This window comes from Ambystoma mexicanum, unplaced genomic scaffold, assembly GCF_040938575.1.
Source record: "Ambystoma mexicanum isolate Mex_15411 unplaced genomic scaffold, UKY_AmexF1_1 Mex_scaf44, whole genome shotgun sequence".
Lineage (NCBI taxonomy): Eukaryota > Metazoa > Chordata > Amphibia > Caudata > Ambystomatidae > Ambystoma > Ambystoma mexicanum.
The window spans coordinates 1,690,122-1,710,592 of NW_027182460.1; positions in this window are offsets into that span (position 1 = coordinate 1,690,122).

Consider the following 20,471-nt stretch of genomic DNA (forward strand, 5'->3'; position numbering starts at 1 on the left):
ACCCATCAGCATTGCTATGTTGGACACCTGGCCTATGCTCAATAGTGAAGTCGAAGCCTTGTAGATTTATGGACCACCTAAGCAACTTTGGATTCTCCCCCTTCATGTTCATTAGCCACTTTAACGGCTTATGGTCAGTTTGCACAGTGAAGTGGGTCCCATAGAGGTAGGGCCTCAGCTTCCTTAGGGCCCACACAACAGAGAAACATTCTTTCTCTACTGTGGACCATCTGAGCTCTCTGTCCTTAAGCTGGCGACTAATAAAACCGATAGGGTGTTCCTTACCCTTCTCATCTACTTGTGATAGTACAGCTCCTATCCCAGTGTCAGAGGCATCCGTCTGCACGATAAAAGGTCTTTGATAATCAGGGGCCCTAAGGACAGGGGCCTGGCACAAGGAGTCTTTTAAGCCATTGAAGGCCTTCTCACACTCGTCGGTCCAAGTTACCTTCTTGGGTTTCGTCGGAGTTGTGAGGGCAGTCAGAGGAGCAGCTATGGTGCCATAGTCTTCCATAAAATTGCGATAATACCCCGTGAGTCCTAAGAAGGCTCTCACTTGGGTTTGCGTAGTGGGGGTAGGCCAGTCTTGTACTGCTTGTACTTTACTGGGTAGAGGCTGTATCCTCCGTCCACCTACTTCATGTCCAAGGTAAACCACTGAGCCTTGTCCAATCTGGCATTTACTAGCCTTTATGGTCAAGTGGGCTTTCTGAAGAGCCTGGAGCACAATCCCGAGGTGTTTCACATGGTCTTCCCAGGTGGCACTGAAAACTGCTATATCGTCCAGATATGCAAGACAGAATTCATCCAACCCATTCAACACATGATTCACAAGCCTCTGGAAAGTGGCAGGTGCATTCTTCAACCCGAACGGCATTACCCGGAATTGGTAAAGGCCGTCTTGAGTAGAAAATGCTGTCTTCTCCTTGGCATGTTCTGCTAAAGCTATTTGCCAATAGCCAGCAGTGAGGTCAAACGTGCTGAGGTACTTGGAGGCACCCAAAGTATCCACCAGCTCATCTGTTCGAGGCAAGGGGTGGGCATCTGTCTTGGTGACAGCATTCAGAGCCCTGTAATCCACGCAGAACCTCAATTCAGAAGTGCCTGCTTTTGGAACCAACACCACAGGGCTGGACCAAGGACTACTAGAGGGTTCAATCACCCCAAGATCTAACATCTTGTTGACCTCGGTCTTAATATAAGACCGTACTTTGTCTGACATCCTGTATCCCCTACTTTTGGTAGGTACACTGTCTCCTGTGTCAATGTGATGTTTGCACCAAGGTGTCAAACCAGGCGACTGTGAAAACAGGGGGGAAAACTGCCTAAGCAAACTTTTCACCTCAGCCTGCTGATCAGAAGTCAGGTGAGGGGCCACTCGGACACCCTCAAAGGAGCTATCTGAAGGACCGCTTTGGAACAGGTCGGGAAGAGGTTCAGACTCCTCTTCCTCAACGTCTGAAGCCAGTAGCAGGGCTGCGATTTCGACTCATGGGACGAAAGCCTTCAGCCTATTCACGTGGAACACTTTTGGAGCCTGTCCAGGCCTTCCAAGGTCCACTAAATAGTTAACCTCACCCAGGGGCTCCACCACTGTGTAAGGGCCTGACCATTTGTCCTGTAAAGCTCGAGGCCTTATGGGATTCATGATCAGGACTTGCTGACCAGGTGTAAAGTTGATGAGGGAAGCTTTCTGGTCGTACCAATGTTTCACCAGCGCTTGCCCTGCCTTCAATTTATCACTAGCCAAGCCCATCAGAAGTACCATCCGTTTTCTGAGCCCTAGCACATAATCAACTACATTGGTAGTAACAGGGGGAGTGGGCATCTCCCATCCCTCTTTGACGATGGCTAAGGGTCCCCGTACGGGATGACCGAACAGAAGTTCGAAGGGGCTGAAGCCAACACCCTCCTGTGGTACCTCTCGGTAGGCAAACAGTAAGCATGGTAAAAGAAGATCCCATTTTCTTCTCTGAAGCTCCTCCAGAGCCCCAATCATGCTCTTTAACGTTCTGTTGAAACGTTCCACCAGACCATTGGTCTGGGGGTGGTATGCAGAAGAGAACTTGTAGGTGACCCCACATTCTTTCCACATAGCCTGCATATACTTCGACATAAAGTTGCTGCCACGATCTGACACAACTTCTTTAGGGAAGCCAACCCTAGTAAATATGCCGAGTAAAGCTTTTGCAACTGACTTGGCAGTTACAGTTTTCAATGGGATGGCCTCAGGATACCTGGTTGCATGGTCGACCAGCACCAGGATAAACCTATTGCCCGAGGATGTTTGCGGGTCAAGGGGACCAACGATGTCGATCCCTACCCTTTCAAATGGTACCCCCACAACTGGGAGCGGTACGAACGGAGCTTGGATTGTCGCGCCAACCTTACCAGACAACTGGCAGGAGGCACAACTCCTGCAGTGACTTTCTACTTGCACCCCCATCTTGGGCCAGTAGAAGTGCATGGATAACCTTTGCTTGGTCCTCTTCATACCAAGGTGACCAGCAAGGGGAACTTCATGCGCCAACTGCAGGAGGAAGGGCCTAACAGCAAGGGGAACCACCAACCTCCTATGGTCTCCTTCTGTAGACTCTGTGGGCTCACTATACAGGAGTCCACCTTCCCAATAAATCCTATGCTTCCCAGGAGGTTCACCCTCAAGCTGGGAGCAGGCCTGTCTCCTTAGGCCTTCCAGAGATGGGCACTCACGTTGGCCTTTACTGAATTCGTCCCTATCAGGACCTCCTTCAACTAACAAGTCTTTTAGTTGAGGATGATCGTTGGGGTCGAATACTTCAGGCATCACCACCTCCTCGTCAGGCCCGGGCGATTGACCAACTTCCTCCACCGCAGTGGTAGGCGAGCTCGGGGGAATATTCTCTTTCCCTCGTTTTGACTTGTAGACTCCTTTCGCCTTGGGTTTCCCCTTTGGCTGGGGCGGCGTATTGGACTTGGCCAATGCTGCCCGTGCTTGAGACCGTGTGTAGGGTCTTTCGTCAGTGTCTCCTACGAGCCCTAAAGCTCTGAGATCATTACCTAACAAGACCTTTCCCGGGACGTTTCTCTGAATGCTCACTGGAATCCTGACTGCTGTACCATTTAAAGTAAGATTTACAGGTATTACTGGAAACATACGGAGGGGGCTGTCAGCCAACTTAGTGGGCATCAGAGTAGCTCTGGCAACTTCCTCTGAGTCTACCAAGGTAGAATCCACTACAGTGCGACTGCACCCACTATCCCTAAGAGCTGGAGTATCCACTCCATTGATCAGCACACTGTCTTTAAAGTAGTGCTTGGTATTATCCGGAATCCTAGCATAAGCCTCTGCGACTTTAGGCTCCCAGGAACCCAGGGACACTAAAACTACCTCAGCCTCTATTCCGCTGGGAAATGAGTCTGAGGAGAAGGATGCTCCTGTAATCTCTTCTTCCTCGTAGGAGGAGAAGGCCAGATTAGCGGAGTGGACCCCCAAAGGTCTAACCTTACAACGGGGATCCCCCTTCACGTGGTCAGTTGCTCCATAAGAAAAACAAGCCCCAGTGGGTCTGTTTACGTAGGGAGGCTTATTGTAACCAGAGTTCTTTTTCGGAGGCTGACCTCCACTACCCTGTGAGTTCTCTTGTGTCTTACCCTTGTTTTTCTTTTTGTGGCCCTTATGGGAAGAAGATTTAGCAGATTCCCCACCCTCCATATCTTTGGACTTTTTCCCTTCCTCCTGCTTACCAGGATGAGTTTTGTCCTTATGGGACACTCGATGTGACACCCATAAGTCTGCTGCAATGGCCAGCTTCTTAGGATCTATCTCCTTCGAATCGCCCAAATGCTGCTTAAGCTCCGGGGAAGAAGAAGCAAAAATGTGTTCCAGCATGACAAGATTTATCATGCCTTCGAAGGTAGAAACCTTATAACCTTCGACCCAGCCAGTTAAGTTTTTCAAAGATTCAGCGACATAAGATACCCAAGTACCACCTTCCTTTTTCTTATACTCTCGAAAACGCTTTAAATATTGGGCCGGAGTCTTCCCAAACTTTAAAATGAGAGTTTGCTTTAACATTGCGAAATCAGCTCGCTCAGCCTTTGACATTTCCATAATGGCACTACAGCCAGAATGGGGCAGTCTACTGAGTAACCACGCAATCTTATCAGCATTGTCAACTTCTTGAACTTCGCATGCATACTCAAACGCATTCAGCCAGTCCATAATGTCATTCCTTTCTTCATACACACTGAGCAGATCTTTCGGAAACCGTGGATGAGAGGAAGCCCCAGACCCATGTCCAGGACCCTTGGACCCATTTGCAACCTGAAGTTTGGCCAGTTCCAACTGGTGATCCCTGTCTTTCTGTTTTTCTGCCTGTTCGATTTTTAGTTTGGCTATGCTGAATTCAAGCTCCTGCTGCCTAAACCGCAGCTCTTGCTTCTTGAATTCAAGCATAGCCTCCCCATCAGCACTGGCAGAGGAAACATTAGACATCTCGTCCTCCCTGTCCTCGTGGTCGCGATGGATCAGTGCAGCGGCAGAACCGTCGGTTCTACCAGTGAGAGCAGCCCCACCACCTTCTGCACTGTCCTCAGAAGTTATAGCGTCAAGCTGCGCTTCTTGCCACGCCACGATTCTCTGGATCATTTCCAATTTTGTGCCTTGAGAGGAAACACCTCTCTCCGCACACATCTTCTTCAATGTTTCTGATTTGGAAGCATTTAAAGTTAACAAGGTATTTGTTTCCATACTGTTTGATAGGACTATGGCCTTTTTAAAGTTATACTACAACAATTCACTACGTGTACTGGTTGGAATAACCTGAAATGCCTTAGTTCGTGCGCAACACTGGATACCTTCAGTCGTATCCCACCGCTGTACACCAATTTGTTAAGACGGATTTCTGAACTCTGTCCTGGTGGCACAGAAGTTCAGAAGGCCAACCTAATTACTTGGAACAGGGTAACCTCTGGACGAGCCAGACCAATCAAGGTAGCGATCGCGGCGGTCAAGACTAGGTCTCAAGAGGGGTGAGGGTGACTGAAAGCCCGCAATGAGCACACAAAGCAAGAGCGCTTACAAACTACTCCAAACAGTTGTTATATCAAAAATATATACACATTTATTTTAAGGCCTTTAAAACAATGACCGTAGCGAGAAAATCACAATATCACAATATTAAACCAACACATACCATATCAACACAATATATATACAAATACAACAGTCGCTAGCGTTATAAGCACGAAATGTGTAGTCCACCTGCAAGGGAAGGAAAACAGGCAGTGCGATAACGCTTTAGACTCAGTTCGCCTTCAGAGGCACCTAACTAGATGGAAGTCCGAGCCCTGCGAAGAGTGGAGCCTTGTGCTCAAAGTACCTGCCACGCCGGTGCCAACGGGCAAAAGGGGAAGCTCTTCGGAGGAAGTCAGGCAGTTCGGGTTAGTGCACAACAGAAGGAGAACAGGTTCCGCAACTCAAGCGCAGCCTCCACAGCGAGCAGAGGGCGAGTACGGACAAAAGGGTGCTGTTTTTCCACAGCGGGGAAAAGCAATGGGCTACTGCAGGAGGGCGACCAGATCCTAGCTAAACTACTCACCGGTCCCCGAAGCAAGCAGACCCAGGCTTCTCCACGTTAGTTTCAGCAGCTGGCAGGTTCAGAAGAGCAGGGAACGCCTCGTAGTCGTGTAGAGCAAAAAGACGTCCCAATCGACGAAACCAGCACAGTTTGTTGCCGCAGCAGAACAACGGAGCGGCCGTGTGTATCCGAGCCAAATGTACACTCCTCCCTTCAGACTTGGGAACGCCACGTGTACGAAGCGTGGGAGAGTGACAAGGACTCGGAATACACCACAACCTGGCGGCGGTTACAGAGCAGGACTCCCTTGTAAGCTGGTCAGTAAACTGGCTGGCCCAGAGACACTTCCGAAGGCTTACTTGGCAGGAGATGATGAAGTCGCCGGGAATAGCTGTTCCTGCTATTCCAAAGGTCGAAGCACCAGTACAGGCCTTCTGGTTCGATCAAAGGAGGAAAGGGTTTCACAGGACGACAGCAGTGCAAAGGAGGATTCCTTCAGCGGGTCACCAGCGATTCCTCGGTCCAGCCTCTTGGTTGCAGGATACTTGGCTCCTGTATTCCTTCGTTCGTGAGAACTCAGGAGATCGACATGGTAGTGGTGTTTCCAGCCCCCTCTTATCCACGGTTCCCTTCGCGCCAAAACGGAGGGGAGCCAATGGGAGATCCGCTCATCAACACACACACCATACGTGGACCAATCACGGACCACGGTGGTCCCAGGCATTCACACCACCCTAGCCTCTCTGGCACCCAGGATGTGTATTGGGACCAGACATCCCAGCCCACACCCTGGAGGCACACAAACGACATGTAGAAGCCCGCGAAAGCAACCACGTTTCGCGGGAAAGTACATGCCCAAATAAGGAAGGCCCCGGGTCGCTCGACCTGGAGAAGGTGAAGGGAGCAAGACGGTCAGTGGACAGGACAAAGGAGCCTCGTGGTCTGGCCATTTTGGGAGCCAGGCCACCATTTTGGGTTCAGTGCGAAAAACGTGCTCAGAACGCCAAAAGGAGCTCAAAATAAACAAAACGATCGCTGCCACCATTCCAGTCCCTGAATGACTTGCACCGATCAAAATACCATCCTAAAAGAGTATCTAGGGCCTGTAGAAGGCTAGAGACCCAAGAGAGCTGTAACTTAGCTTACAGTGCCCTCTTGTGTTATGTTGCACGAAAGCCGCAACATGATAAAAGAAACTACGGGAAACAGCGTTCCCCGGTACTGACTGTCTTAAGGGCATGTCAGTTTCCCCGTAAGAAAGGAGCGAAAGCCCAGAGGAGTGCGGCAGAAGGCTGCACTTCTCTGGCAAAGTCAAGAACAAGGTGAAAAACAACAGCAAAAAGTTTAGGGGTTGCCACATGGAAGGAAAATTACCTACAATTACGAAATCTTTCCTAACACTATGGGATATCCAACTCCTTCCCAATCCAATCCTGAGACCCTTCTGATAGCATGAGATGTGATATCTCAATGCTTCTACTAAACCTGAGACCCTTCCTATGGCATGAGATGTGATATCAAACTCCTTCCCATTCGAATCCTGAGACCCTTCCCATACCATGAGATGTGATATCTCAATGTTTCTCATACCAAACCTGAGGCCCTTCCTATAGCAAGAGATGTGGTATACAAATCCTTCCCATTCCAAACCTGAAACCCTTCCTATAGCATGAGATGTGATATCCGAATCCTCCCCAATCCAATCCTGAGACCCTTCCTATAGCATGAGATGAAATATCACAATGCTTGTAATACCAAATCTGAGTCCCTTCATATAGTATGAGATGTGATATCCAACTCCTTCCCATTCCAATCTGAGACCATGCCTATAGCATGAGATGTGATATCTCAATGCTTCTAATACCAAACCTGAGATCCTTGCTATGACATGAGATGTGATATCCAATTCCTTCCCATTCCAAACCTGAAACCCTTCCTACAGCATGCGATGTGATATCTCAATGCTTCTAATACCAAACCTGAGACCCGTCCTATAACATGAGATGGGATATCCAACTCCTTCCCGTTCCAAACCTGAGACCCTTCCTATAGTATGAGATGTGATATCCAACTCCTTCCCATCCCAATCCTGAGACACTTCCGATAGCAGAGATGTTATATCTCAATGCTTATACCAAACCTGAGACCCTTCCTATGGCATGAAATGTGATATCAAACTCCGTCCCATTCCAATCCTGCATCCCTTCCTATGGTATGAGATTTGATATCTCAATGCTTCTACTACCAAACCTGAGACCCTTCCTATAACATGAGACGTGATATCCAACTCCTTCCCATTCCAATCCTGAGACTCTTCCTATAGCATGAGATGTGATATCTCAATGCTTCTACCAAACCTGAGACCCTTCTATAGCATGAGATGTGATATCCGACTCCTTCCCATTCCAATCCTCAGACACTTCCTATAGCATGAGATGTGATATCTCAATGCTTCTAATACCAAACCTGAGACCCTTCCTATGGCATGAGATTTGATATCAAACTCCTTCCCAATCCAATCCTGAGACCCTTCCTATAGCATGAGATATGATATCCAACTCCTTCCCATTCCAATCCTGAAACCCTTCCTACACCATGAGATGTGATATCTTAATGCTTCTAATACCAAACCTGAGACCCGTCCTATAACATGAGATGTGATATCCAAATCCTTCCCCTTCCAAACCTGAGACCCTTCCTTTAGCATGAGATGTGATATCCAGCTCCTTCTCATTCCAATCCTGAGACCCTTCCGATAGCATGAGATGTGATATTTCAATGCTTCTAATAACAAAACTGAGACCCTCCCTATAGCATGAGATGTGATATCTAAGTCCTTCCCATTCCAATCCTGAGACCCTTCGGATAGCAGAGATGTGATATCTCAATGCTTATACCAAACCTGAGACCCTTTCTATGGCATGAGATGTGATATCCAACTCCTTCCCATTCCAATCCTGAGACCCCTCCTATAGCATGAGATGGGATATCTCAATGCTTCTACCAAACCTGACACCCTTCCTTTAGCATGAGATGTGATATCCAACTCCTTCCCATTCCAATCCTGAGACCCTTACTATAGCATGAGATGTGATATCTCAATGCTTCTAATACCAAACCTGAGATCCTTCCTATAACATGAGATAAGATATCCAAATCCTTCCCCTTCCAAACCTGAGACCCTCCCTTTAGCATGAGATGTGATATCCAACTCCTTCCCATTCCAATCCTGAGACCCTTCTGATAGCATGAGATGTGATGTCTCAATGCTTCTAATACCAAACCTGAGATCCTTCCGATAGCATGAGATGTGATATCTCAATGCTTCTAATACCAAACCTGAGATCCTTCCTATAACATGAGATGTGATATCCAAATCCTTCCCCTTCCAAACCTGAGACCCTCCCTTTAGCGTGAGATGTGATAACCAACTCCTTCCCATTCCAATCCTGAGACCCTTCTGATAGCATGAGATGTGATGTCTCAATGCCTCTAATACCAAACCTGAGATCCTACCTCTAACATGAAATGTGATATCCAACTCCTTCCCCTTCTAAACCTGAGAGCCGTCCTATAGCATGAGATGTGATATCCAACTCCTTCCCATTCCAATCCTGAGACTCTTCCTATAGCATGAGATGTGATATCTCAATGCTTCTATGTTAAGACAGATTTCTGAACTCTGTCCTGGTGGCGCAGAAGTTCAGAAGGCCAACCTAATTACTTGGGACAGGGTAACCTCTGGATGAGCCAGACCAATCAAGGTAGCGATCGCGGCGGTCAAGACTAGGTCTCAAGAGGGGTGAGGGTGACTGAAAGCCCGCAATGAGCACACAAAGCAAGAGCGCTTACAAACTACTCCAAACAGTTGTTATATCAAAAATATATACACATTTATTTTAAGGCCTTTAAAATAATGACCGTAGCGAGAAAATCACAATATCACAATATTAAGCCAACACATACCATACCAATACAATATATATACAAATACGACAGTCGCAAGCTTTATATGCACGAAATGTGTAGTCCACCTGCAAGGGAAGGAAAACAGGCAGTGCGATACAATGCTTTAGACTCAGTTCGCCTTCAGAGGCACCTAACTAGATGGAAGTCCGAGCCCTGCGAAGAGTGGAGCCTTGTGCTCAAAAGTACCTGCACACGCTGGTGCCAACGGGCAAAAGGAGAAGCTCTTCGACGGATTTCTGAACTCTGTCCTGGTGGCGCAGAAGTTCAGAAGGCCAACCTAATTACTTGGAACAGGGTAACCTCTGGACGAGCCAGACCAATCAAGGTAGCGATCGCGGCGGTCAAGACTAGGTCTCAAGAGGGGTGAGGGTGACTGAAAGCCCGCAATGAGCACACAAAGCAAGAGCGCTTACAAACTACTCCAAACAGTTGTTATATCAAAAATATATACACATTTATTTTAAGGCCTTTAAAACAACGACCGCAGCGAGAAAATCACAGTATCACAATATTAAACCAACACATACCATATCAACACAATATATATACAAATACGACAGTCTTAAGCATTAGAGGCACGAAATGTGTAGTCCACCTGCAAGGGAAGGAAAACAGGCAGTGCGATAATGCTTTAGACGCAGTTCGCCTTCAGATGCACCTAACTAGATGGAAGTCCGAGCCCTGCGAAGAGTGGAGCCTTGTGCTCAAAGTACCTGCCACGCCGGTGCCAACGGGCAAAAGGGGAAGCTCTTCGGAGGAAGTCAGGCAGTTCGGGTTAGTGCACAGCAGAAGGAGAACAGGTTCCGCAACTCAAGCGCAGCCTCCACAGCGAGCAGAAGCAGAGCGCGAGTACGGACAAAAGGGTGCTGTTTTTACACAGCGGGGAAAAGCAATGGGCTACTGCAGGAGGGCGACCAGATCCTAGCTATACTACTCACCGGTCCCCGAAGCAAGCAGACCCAGGCTTCTCCACGTTAGTTTCAGCAGCTGGCAGGTTCAGAAGAGCAGGGAACGCCTCGCAGTCGTGTAGAGCAAAAAGACGTCCCAATCGACGAAACCAGCACAGTTTTGTCACCACAGCAGGGCAACGGAGCAGCCGTGTGTATCCGAGCCAAATGTACACTCCTCCCTTCAGACTTGGGAACGCCAAGTGTACGAAGCGTGGGAGAGTGACAAGGACTCGAAATACAACACAACCTGGCGGCGGTTACAGAGCAGGACTCCCTTGTAAGCTGGTCAGTCAACTGGATGGCCCAGAGACACTTCCGAAGGCTTACTTGGCAGGAGTTGATGAAGTCGCCGGGAATAGTTGTTCCTGCTATTCCAAAGGTCGAAGCACCAGTACAGGCCTTCTGGTTCGATCAAAGGAGGAAAGGGTTTCACAGGACGACAGCAGTGCAAAGGAGGATTCCTTCAGCGGGTCACCAGCGATTCCTCGGTCCAGCCTCTTGGTTGCAGGATACTTGGCTCCTGTATTCCTTCGTTCATGAGAACTCAGGAGATCGACATGGTAGTGGTGTTTCCAGCTCCCTCTTATCCACGGTTCCCTTCGCGCCAAAACGGAGGGGAGCCAATGGGAGATCCGCTCATCAACACACATACCATACGCGGACCAATCACGGACCACGGTGGTCCCAGGCATTCACACTACCCTAGACTCTCTGCCACCCAGGATGTGTATTGGGACCAGACATCCCAGCCCACACCCTGGAGGCACACAAACGACATGTAGAAGCCCGCGAAAGCAACCACGTTTCGCGGGAAAGTACATGCCCAAATAAGGAAGGCCCCGGGTCGCTCGACCTGGGGAAGGTGAAGGGAGCAAGACGGTCAGTGGACAAGACAAAGGAGCCTCGTGGTCTGGCCATTTTGGGAGCCAGGCCACCATTATGGGTTCAGTGCGAAAAACGTGCTCAGAACGCCAAAAGGAGCTCAAAACAAACAAAACGATCGCTGCCACCATTCCAGTCCCTGAATGACTTGCACCGATCAAAATACCATCCTAAAAGAGTATCTAGGGCCTGTAGAAGGCTAGAGACCCAAGAGAGCTGTAACTTAGCTTACAGTGCCCTCTTGTGTCATGTTGCACTAAAGCCGCAACACGATAAAAGAAACTACGGGAAACAGCGTTCCCCGGTACTGACTGTCTTAAGGGTATGTCAGTTTCCCCGTAAGAAAGGAGCGAAAGCCCAGAGGAGTGCGGCAGAAGGCTGCACTTCTCTGGCAAAGTCAAGAACAAGGTGAAAACAACAGCAAAAAGTTTAGGGGTTGCCACATGGAAGGAAAATTACCTACAATTACGAAATCTTTCCTAACACTCGCCCCTCCCAGACTATGGACAGGGGGAACTAATCCACCCCTGGATGAGTCTCTTGTTCAGGTCGGTTAAACATTCTGGACAACCCATCAGCATTGCTATGTTGGACACCTGGCCTATGCTCAATAGTGAAGTCGAAGCCTTGTAGACTTATGGACCACCTAAGCAACTTTGGATTCTCCCCCTTCATGTTCATTAGCCACTTTAACAGCTTATGGTCAGTCTGCACAGTGAAGTGGGTCCCATAGAGGTAGGGCCTCAGCTTCCTTAGGGCCCACACAACAGAGAAACATTCTTTCTCTACCGTGGACCATCTGAGCTCTCTGTCCTTAAGCTGGCGACTAATAAAACCAATAGGGTGTTCCTTACCCTTCTCATCTACTTGTGATAGTACAGCTCCTATCCCAGTGTCAGAGGCATCCGTCTGCACGATAAAAGGTCTTTGATAATCCGGGGCCCTGAGGACAGGGGCCTGGCACAAGGAGTCTTTTAAGCCATTGAAGGCCTTCTCACACTCGTCGGTCCAAGTTACCTTCTTGGGTTTCTTCGGAGTTGTGAGGGCAGTCAGAGGGGCAGCTATTGTGCCATAGTCTGCCACAAAATTGCGGTAATACCCCGTGAGTCCTAAGAAGGCTCTCACTTGGGTTTGCGTAGTGGGGGTAGGCCAGTCTCGTACTGCTTGTACTTTACTGGGTAGAGGCTGTATCCTCCCTCCACCTACTTCATGTCCAAGGTAAACCACTGAGCCTTGTCCAATCTGGCATTTACTAGCCTTTATGGTCAAGTGGGCTTTCTGAAGAGCCTGGAGCACAATCCCGAGGGGTTTCACATGGTCTTCCCAGGTGGCACTGAAAACTGCTATATCGTCCAGATATGCAAGACAGAATTCATCCAACCCATTCAACACATGATTCACAAGCCTCTGGAAAGTGGCAGGTGCATTCTTCAACCCGAACGGCATTACCCGGAATTGGTAAAGGCCGTCTGGAGTAGAAAATGCTGTCTTCTCCTTGGCATGCTCTGCTAAAGCTATTTGCCAATAGCCAGCAGTGAGGTCAAACGTGCTGAGGTACTTGGAGGCACCCAAAGTATCCACCAGCTCATCTGTTCGAGGCAAGGGGTGGGCATCTGTCTTGGTGACAGCATTCAGAGCCCTGTAATCCACGCAGAACCTCAATTCAGAAGTGCCTGCCTTTGGAACCAACACCACAGGGCTGGACCAAGGACTACTAGAGGGTTCAATCACCCCAAGGTCTAACATCTTGTTGACCTCTGTCTTAATATAAGATCGTACTTTGTCTGACATCCTGTATCCCCTACTTTTGGTAGGTACACTGTCTCCTGTGTCAATGTTATGTTTGCACCAAGGTGTCAAACCAGGCGACTGTGAAAACAGGGGGGAAAACTGCCTAAGCAAACTTTTCACCTCAGCCTGCTGATCAGAAGTCAGGTGAGGGGCCACTCGGACACCCTCAAAGGAGCTATCTGAAGGACCGCTTTGGAACAGGTCGGGAAGAGGTTCAGACTCCTCTTCCTCAACGTCTGAAGCCAGTAGCAGTGCTGCGATTTTGACTCTTGGGACGAAAGCCTTCAGCCTATTCACGTGAAACACTTTTGGAGCCTGTCCAGGCCTTCCAAGGTCCACTAAATAGTTGACCTACCCAGGGGCTCCACCACTGTGTAAGGGCCTGACCATTTGTCCTGTAAAGCTCGAGGCCTTATGGGATTCATGATCAGGACTTGCTGACCAGGTGTAAAGTTGATGAGGGAAGCTTTCTGGTCATACCAATGTTTCACCAGCGCTTGCCCTGCCTTCAATTTATCACTAGCCAAGCCCATCAGAAGTACCATCCGTTTTCTGAGCCCTAGCACATAATCAACTACATTGGTAGTAACAGGGGGAGTGGGCATCTCCCATCCCTCTTTGACGATGGCTAAGGGTCCCCGTACGGGATGACCGAACAGAAGTTCGAAGGGGCTGAAGCCAACACCCTCCTGTGGTACCTCTCGGTAGGCAAACAGTAAGCATGGTAAAAGAAGATCCCATTTTCTTCTCTGAGGCTCCTCCAGAGCCCCAATCATGCTCTTTAACGTTCTGTTGAAACGTTCCACCAGACCATTGGTCTGGGGGTGGTATGCAGAAGAGAACTTGTAGGTGACCCCACATTCTTTCTACATAGCCTGCATATACTTCGACATAAAGTTGCTGCCACGATCTGACACAACTTCTTTAGGGAAGCCAACCCTAGTAAATATGCCGAGTAAAGCTTTTGCAACTGACTTGGCAGTTACAGTTTTCAATGGGATGGCCTCAGGATATCTGGTTGCATGGTCGACCAGCACCAGGATAAACCTATTGCCCGAGGATGTTTGCGGGTCAAGGGGACCAACGATGTCGATCCCTACCCTTTCAAATGGTACCCCCACAACTGGGAGCGGTACCAACGGAGTTTGGATTGTCGCGCCAACCTTACCAGACAACTGGCAGGAGGCACAACTCCTGCAGTGACTTTCTACTTGCACCCCCATCTTGGGCCAGTAGAAGTGCATGGATAACCTTTGCTTGGTCCTCTTCATACCAAGGTGACCAGCAAGGGGAACTTCATGCGCCAACTGCAGGAGGAAGGGCCTAACAGCAAGGGGAACCACCAACCTCCTATGATCTCCTTCTGTAGACTCTGTGGGCTCACTATACAGGAGTCCACCTTCCCAATAAATCCTATGCGTCCCAGGAGGTTCACCCTCAAGCTGGGAGCAGGCCTGTCTCCTTAGGCCTTCCAGAGATGGGCACTCACGTTGGCCTTTACTGAATTCGTCCCTATCAGGACCTCCTTCAACTAACAAGTCTTTTAGTTCAGGATGATCGTTGGGGTCGAATACTTCAGGCATCGCCACCTCCTCGTCAGGCCCGGGCGATTGACCAACTTCCTCCACCGCAGTGGTAGGCGAGCTCGGGGGAATATTCTCTTTCCCTCGTCTTGACTTGTAGACTCCTTTCGCCTTGGGTTTCCCCTTCGGCTGGGGCGGCGTATTGGACTTGGCCAATGCTGCCCGTGCTTGAGACCGTGTGTAGGGTCTTTCGGCAGTGTCTCCTACGAGCCCTAAAGCTCTGAGATCATTACCCAACAAGACCTTTCCCGGGACGTTTCTCTGAATGCTCACTGGAATCCTGACTGCTGTACCATTTAAAGTAAGATTTACAGGTATTACTGGAAACATACGGAGGGGGCCGTCAGCCAACTTAGTGGGCATCAGAGTAGCTCTGGCAACTTCCTCTGAGTCTACCAAGGTAGAATCCACTACAGTGCGACTGCACCCACTATCCCTAAGAGCTGGAGTATCCACTCCATTGATCAGCACACTGTCTTTAAAGTAGTGCTTGGTATTATCCGGAATCCTAGCATAAGCCTCTGCGACTTTAGGCTCCCAGGAACCCAGGGACACTAAAACTACCTCAGCCTCTATTCCGCTGGGAAATGAGTCTGAGGAGAAGGATGCTCCTGTAATCTCTTCTTCCTCGTAGGAGGAGAAGGCCAGATTAGCGGAGTGGACCCCCAAAGGTCTAACCTTACAACGGGGATCCCCCTTCACGTGGTCAGTTGCTCCACAAGAAAAACAAGCCCCAGTGGGTCTGTTTACGTAGGGAGGCTTATTGTAACCAGAGTTCTGTTTCGGAGGCTGACCTCCACTACCCTGTGAGTTCTCTTGTGTCTTACCCTTGTTTTTCTTTTTGTGGCCCTTATGGGAAGAAGATTTAGCAGATTCCCCACCCTCCATATCTTTGGACTTTTTCCCTTCCTCCTGCTTACCAGGATGAGTTTTGTCCTTATGGGACACTCGATGTGACACCCATAAGTCTGCTGCAATGGCCAGCTTCTTAGGATCTATCTCCTTCGAATCGGCCAAATGCTGCTTAAGCTCCGGGGAAGAAGAAGCAAAAATGTGTTCCAGCATGACAAGATTTATCATGCCTTCGAAGGTAGAAACCTTATAACCTTCGACCCAGCCAGTTAAGTTTTTCAAGGATTCAGTGACATAAGATACCCAAGTACCACCTTCCTTTTTCTTATACTCTCGAAAACGCTTTAAATATTGGGCCGGAGTCTTCCCAAACTTTAAAATGAGAGTTTGCTTTAACATTGCGAAATCAGCTCGCTCAGCCTTCGACATTTCCATAATGGCACTACAGCCAGAATGGGGCAGTCTACTGAGCAACCACGCAATCTTATCAGCATTGTCAACTTCTTGAACCTCGCATGCATACTCAAACGCATTCAGCCAGTCCATAATGTCATTCCTTTCTTCATACACACTGAGCAGATCTTTCGGAAACCGTGGATGAGAGGAAGCCCCAGACCCATGTCCAGGACCCTTGGACCCATTTGCAACCTGAAGCTTGGCCAGTTCCAACTGGTGATCCCTGTCTTTCTGTTTTTCTGCCTGTTCGATTTTTAGTTTGGCTATGCTGAATTCAAGCTCCTGCTGCCTAAACCGCAGCTCTTGCTTCTTGAATTCAAGCATAGCCTCCCCATCAGCACTGGCAGAGGAAACATTAGACATCTCGTCCTCCCTCTCCTCGTGGTCGCGATGGATCAGTGCGGCGGCAGAACCGTCGGTTCTACCAGTGAGAGCAGCCCCACCACCTCCCGCACTGTCCTCAGAAGTTATAGCGTCAAGCTGCGCTTCTTGCCACGCCACGATTCTTTGGATCATTTCCAATTTAGTGCCTTGAGAGGAAACACCTCTCTCCGCACACATCTTCTTCAATGTTTCTGATTTGGAAGCATTTAAAGTTAACAAGGTATTTGTTTCCATACTGTTAGATAGGACTATGGCCTTTTTAAAGTTATACTACAACAATTCACTACGTGTACTGGTTGGAATAACCTGAAATGCCTTAGTTCGAGCGCAACACTGGATACCTTCAGTCGTATCCCACCGCTGTACACCAATTTGTTAAGACGGATTTCTGAACTCTGTCCTGGTGGCGCAGAAGTTCAGAAGGCCAACCTAATTACTTGGAACAGGGTAACCTCTGGACGAGCCAGACCAATCAAGGTAGCGATCGCGGCGGTCAAGACTAGGTCTCAAGAGGGGTGAGGGTGACTGAAAGCCCGCAATGAGCACACAAAGCAAGAGCGCTTACAAACTACTCCAAACAGTTGTTATATCAAAAATATATACACATTTATTTTAAGGCCTTTAAAACAACGACCGCAGCGAGAAAATCACATTATCACAATATTAAACCAACACATACCATATCAACACAATATATATACAAATACGAAAGTCTTAAGCATTAGAGGCACGAAATGTGTAGTCCACCTGCAAGGGAAGGAAAACAGGCAGTGCGATAATGCTTTAGACGCAGTTCGCCTTCAGATGCACCTAACTAGATGGAAGTCCGAGCCCTGCGAAGAGTGGAGCCTTGTGCTCAAAGTACCTGCCACGCCGGTGCCAACGGGCAAAAGGGGAAGCTCTTCGGAGGAAGTCAGGCAGTTCGGGTTAGTGCACAGCAGAAGGAGAACAGGTTCCGCAACTCAAGCACAGCCTCCACAGCGAGCAGAAGCAGAGCGCGAGTACGGACAAAAGGGTGCTGTTTTTACACAGCGGGAAAAAGCAATGGGCTACTGCAGGAGGGCGACCAGATCCTAGCTATACTACTCACCGGTCCCCGAAGCAAGCAGACCCAGGCTTCTCCACGTTAGTTTCAGCAGCTGGCAGGTTCAGAAGAGCAGGGAACGCCTCGTAGTCGTGTAGAGCAAAAAGACGTCCCAATCGACGAAACCAGCACAGTTTTGTCACCACAGCAGGGCAACGGAGCGGCCGTGTGTATCCGAGCCAAATGTACACTCCTCCCTTCAGACTTGGGAACGCCAAGTGTACGAAGCGTGGGAGAGTGACAAGGACTCGAAATACAACACAACCTGGCGGCGGTTACAGAGCAGGACTCCCTTGTAAGCTGGTCAGTCAACTGGATGGCCCAGAGACACTTCCGAAGGCTTACTTGGCAGGAGTTGATGAAGTCGCCGGGAATAGCTGTTCCTGCTATTCCAAAGGTCGAAGCACCAGTACAGGCCTTCTGGTTCGATCAAAGGAGGAAAGGGTTTCACAGGACGACAGCAGTGCAAAGGAGGATTCCTTCAGCGGGTCACCAGCGATTCCTCGGTCCAGCCTCTTGGTTGCAGGATACTTGGCTCCTGTATTCCTTCGTTCGTGAGAACTCAGGAGATCGACATGGTAGTGGTGTTTCCAGCTCCCTCTTATCCACGGTTCCCTTCGCGCCAAAACGGAGGGGAGCCAATGGGAGATCCGCTCATCAACACACATACCATACGCGGACCAATCACGGACCACGGTGGTCCCAGGCATTCACACTACCCTAGACTCTCTGGCACCCAGGATGTGTATTGGGACCAGACATCCCAGCCCACACCCTGGAGGCACACAAACGACATGTAGAAGCCCGCGAAAGCAACCACGTTTCGCGGGAAAGTACATGCCCAAATAAGGAAGGCCCCGGGTCGCTCGACCTGGGGAAGGTGAAGGGAGCAAGACGGTCAGTGGACAAGACAAAGGAGCCTCGTGGTCTGGCCATTTTGGGAGCCAGGCCACCATTATGGGTTCAGTGCGAAAAACGTGCTCAGAACGCCAAAAGGAGCTCAAAATAAACAAAACGATCGCTGCCACCATTCCAGTCCCTGAATGACTTGCACCGATCAAAATACCATCCTAAAAGAGTATCTAGGGCCTGTAGAAGGCTAGAGACCCAAGAGAGCTGTAACTTAGCTTACAGTGCCCTCTTGTGTCATGTTGCACTAAAGCCGCAACACGATAAAAGAAACTACGGGAAACAGCGTTCCCCGGTACTGACTGTCTTAAGGGCATGTCAGTTTCCCCGTAAAAAAGGAGCGAAAGCCCAGAGGAGTGCGGCAGAAGGCTGCACTTCTCTGGCAAAGTCAAGAACAAGGTGAAAACAACAGCAAAAAGTTTAGGGGTTGCCACATGGAAGGAAAATTACCTACAATTACGAAATCTTTCCTAACACTCGCCCCTCCCAGACTATGGACAGGGGGAACTAATCCACCCCTGGATGAGTCTCTTGTTCAGGTCGGTTAAACATTCTGGACAACCCATCAGCATTGCTATGTTGGACACCTGGCCTATGCTCAATAGTGAAGTCGAAGCCTTGTAGACTTATGGACCACCTAAGCAACTTTGGATTCTCCCCCTTCATGTTCATTAGCCACTTTAACAGCTTATGGTCAGTCTGCACAGTGAAGTGGGTCCCATAGAGGTAGGGCCTCAGCTTCCTTAGGGCCCACACAACAGAGAAACATTCTTTCTCTACCGTGGACCATCTGAGCTCTCTGTCCTTAAGCTGGCGACTAATAAAACCGATAGGGTGTTCCTTACCCTTCTCATCTGCTTGTGATAGTACAGCTCCTATCCCAGTGTCAGAGGCATCCGTCTGCACGATAAAAGGTCTTTGATAATCCGGGGCCCTGAGGACAGGGGCCTGGCACAAGGAGTCTTTTAAGCCATTGAAGGCCTTCTCACACTCGTCGGTCCAAGTTACCTTCTTGGGTTTCTTCGGAGTTGTGAGGGCAGTCAGAGGGGCAGCTATTGTGCCATAGTCTGCCACAAAATTGCGGTAATACCCCGTGAGTCCTAAGAAGGCTCTCACTTGGGTTTGCGTAGTGGGGGTAGGCCAGTCTCGTACTGCTTGTACTTTACTGGGTAGAGGCTGTATCCTCCCTCCACCTACTTCATGTCCAAGGTAAACCACTGAGCCTTGTCCAATCTGGCATTTACTAGCCTTTATGGTCAAGTGGGCTTTCTGAAGAGCCTGGAGCACAATCCCGAGGGGTTTCACATGGTCTTCCCAGGTGGCACTGAAAACTGCTATATCGTCCAGATATGCAAGACAGAATTCATCCAACCCATTCAACACATGATTCACAAGCCTCTGGAAAGTGGCAGGTGCATTCTTCAACCCGAACGGCATTACCCGGAATTGGTAAAGGCCGTCTGGAGTAGAAAATGCTGTCTTCTCCTTGGCATGCTCTGCTAAAGCTATTTGCCAATAGCCAGCAGTGAGGTCAAACGTGCTGAGGTACTTGGAGGCACCCAAAGTATCCACCAGCTCATCTGTTCGAGGCAAGGGGTGGGCATCTGTCTTGGTGACAGCATTCAGAGCCCTGTAATCCACGCAGAACCTCAATTCAGAAGTGCCTGCCTTTGGAACCAACACCACAGGGCTGGACCAAGGACTACTAGAGGGTTCAATCACCCCAAGGTCTAACATCTTGTTGACCTCGGTCTTAATATAAGATCGTACTTTGTCTGACATCCTGTATCCCCTACTTTTGGTAGGTACACTGTCTCCTGTGTCAATGTTATGTTTGCACCAAGGTGTCAAACCAGGCGACTGTGAAAACAGGGGGGAAAACTGCCTAAGCAAACTTTTCACCTCAGCCTGCTGATCAGAAGTCAGGTGAGGGGCCACTCGGACACCCTCAAAGGAGCTATCTGAAGGACCGCTTTGGAACAGGTCGGGAAGAGGTTCAGACTCCTCTTCCTCAACGTCTGAAGCCAGTAGCAGTGCTGCGATTTTGACT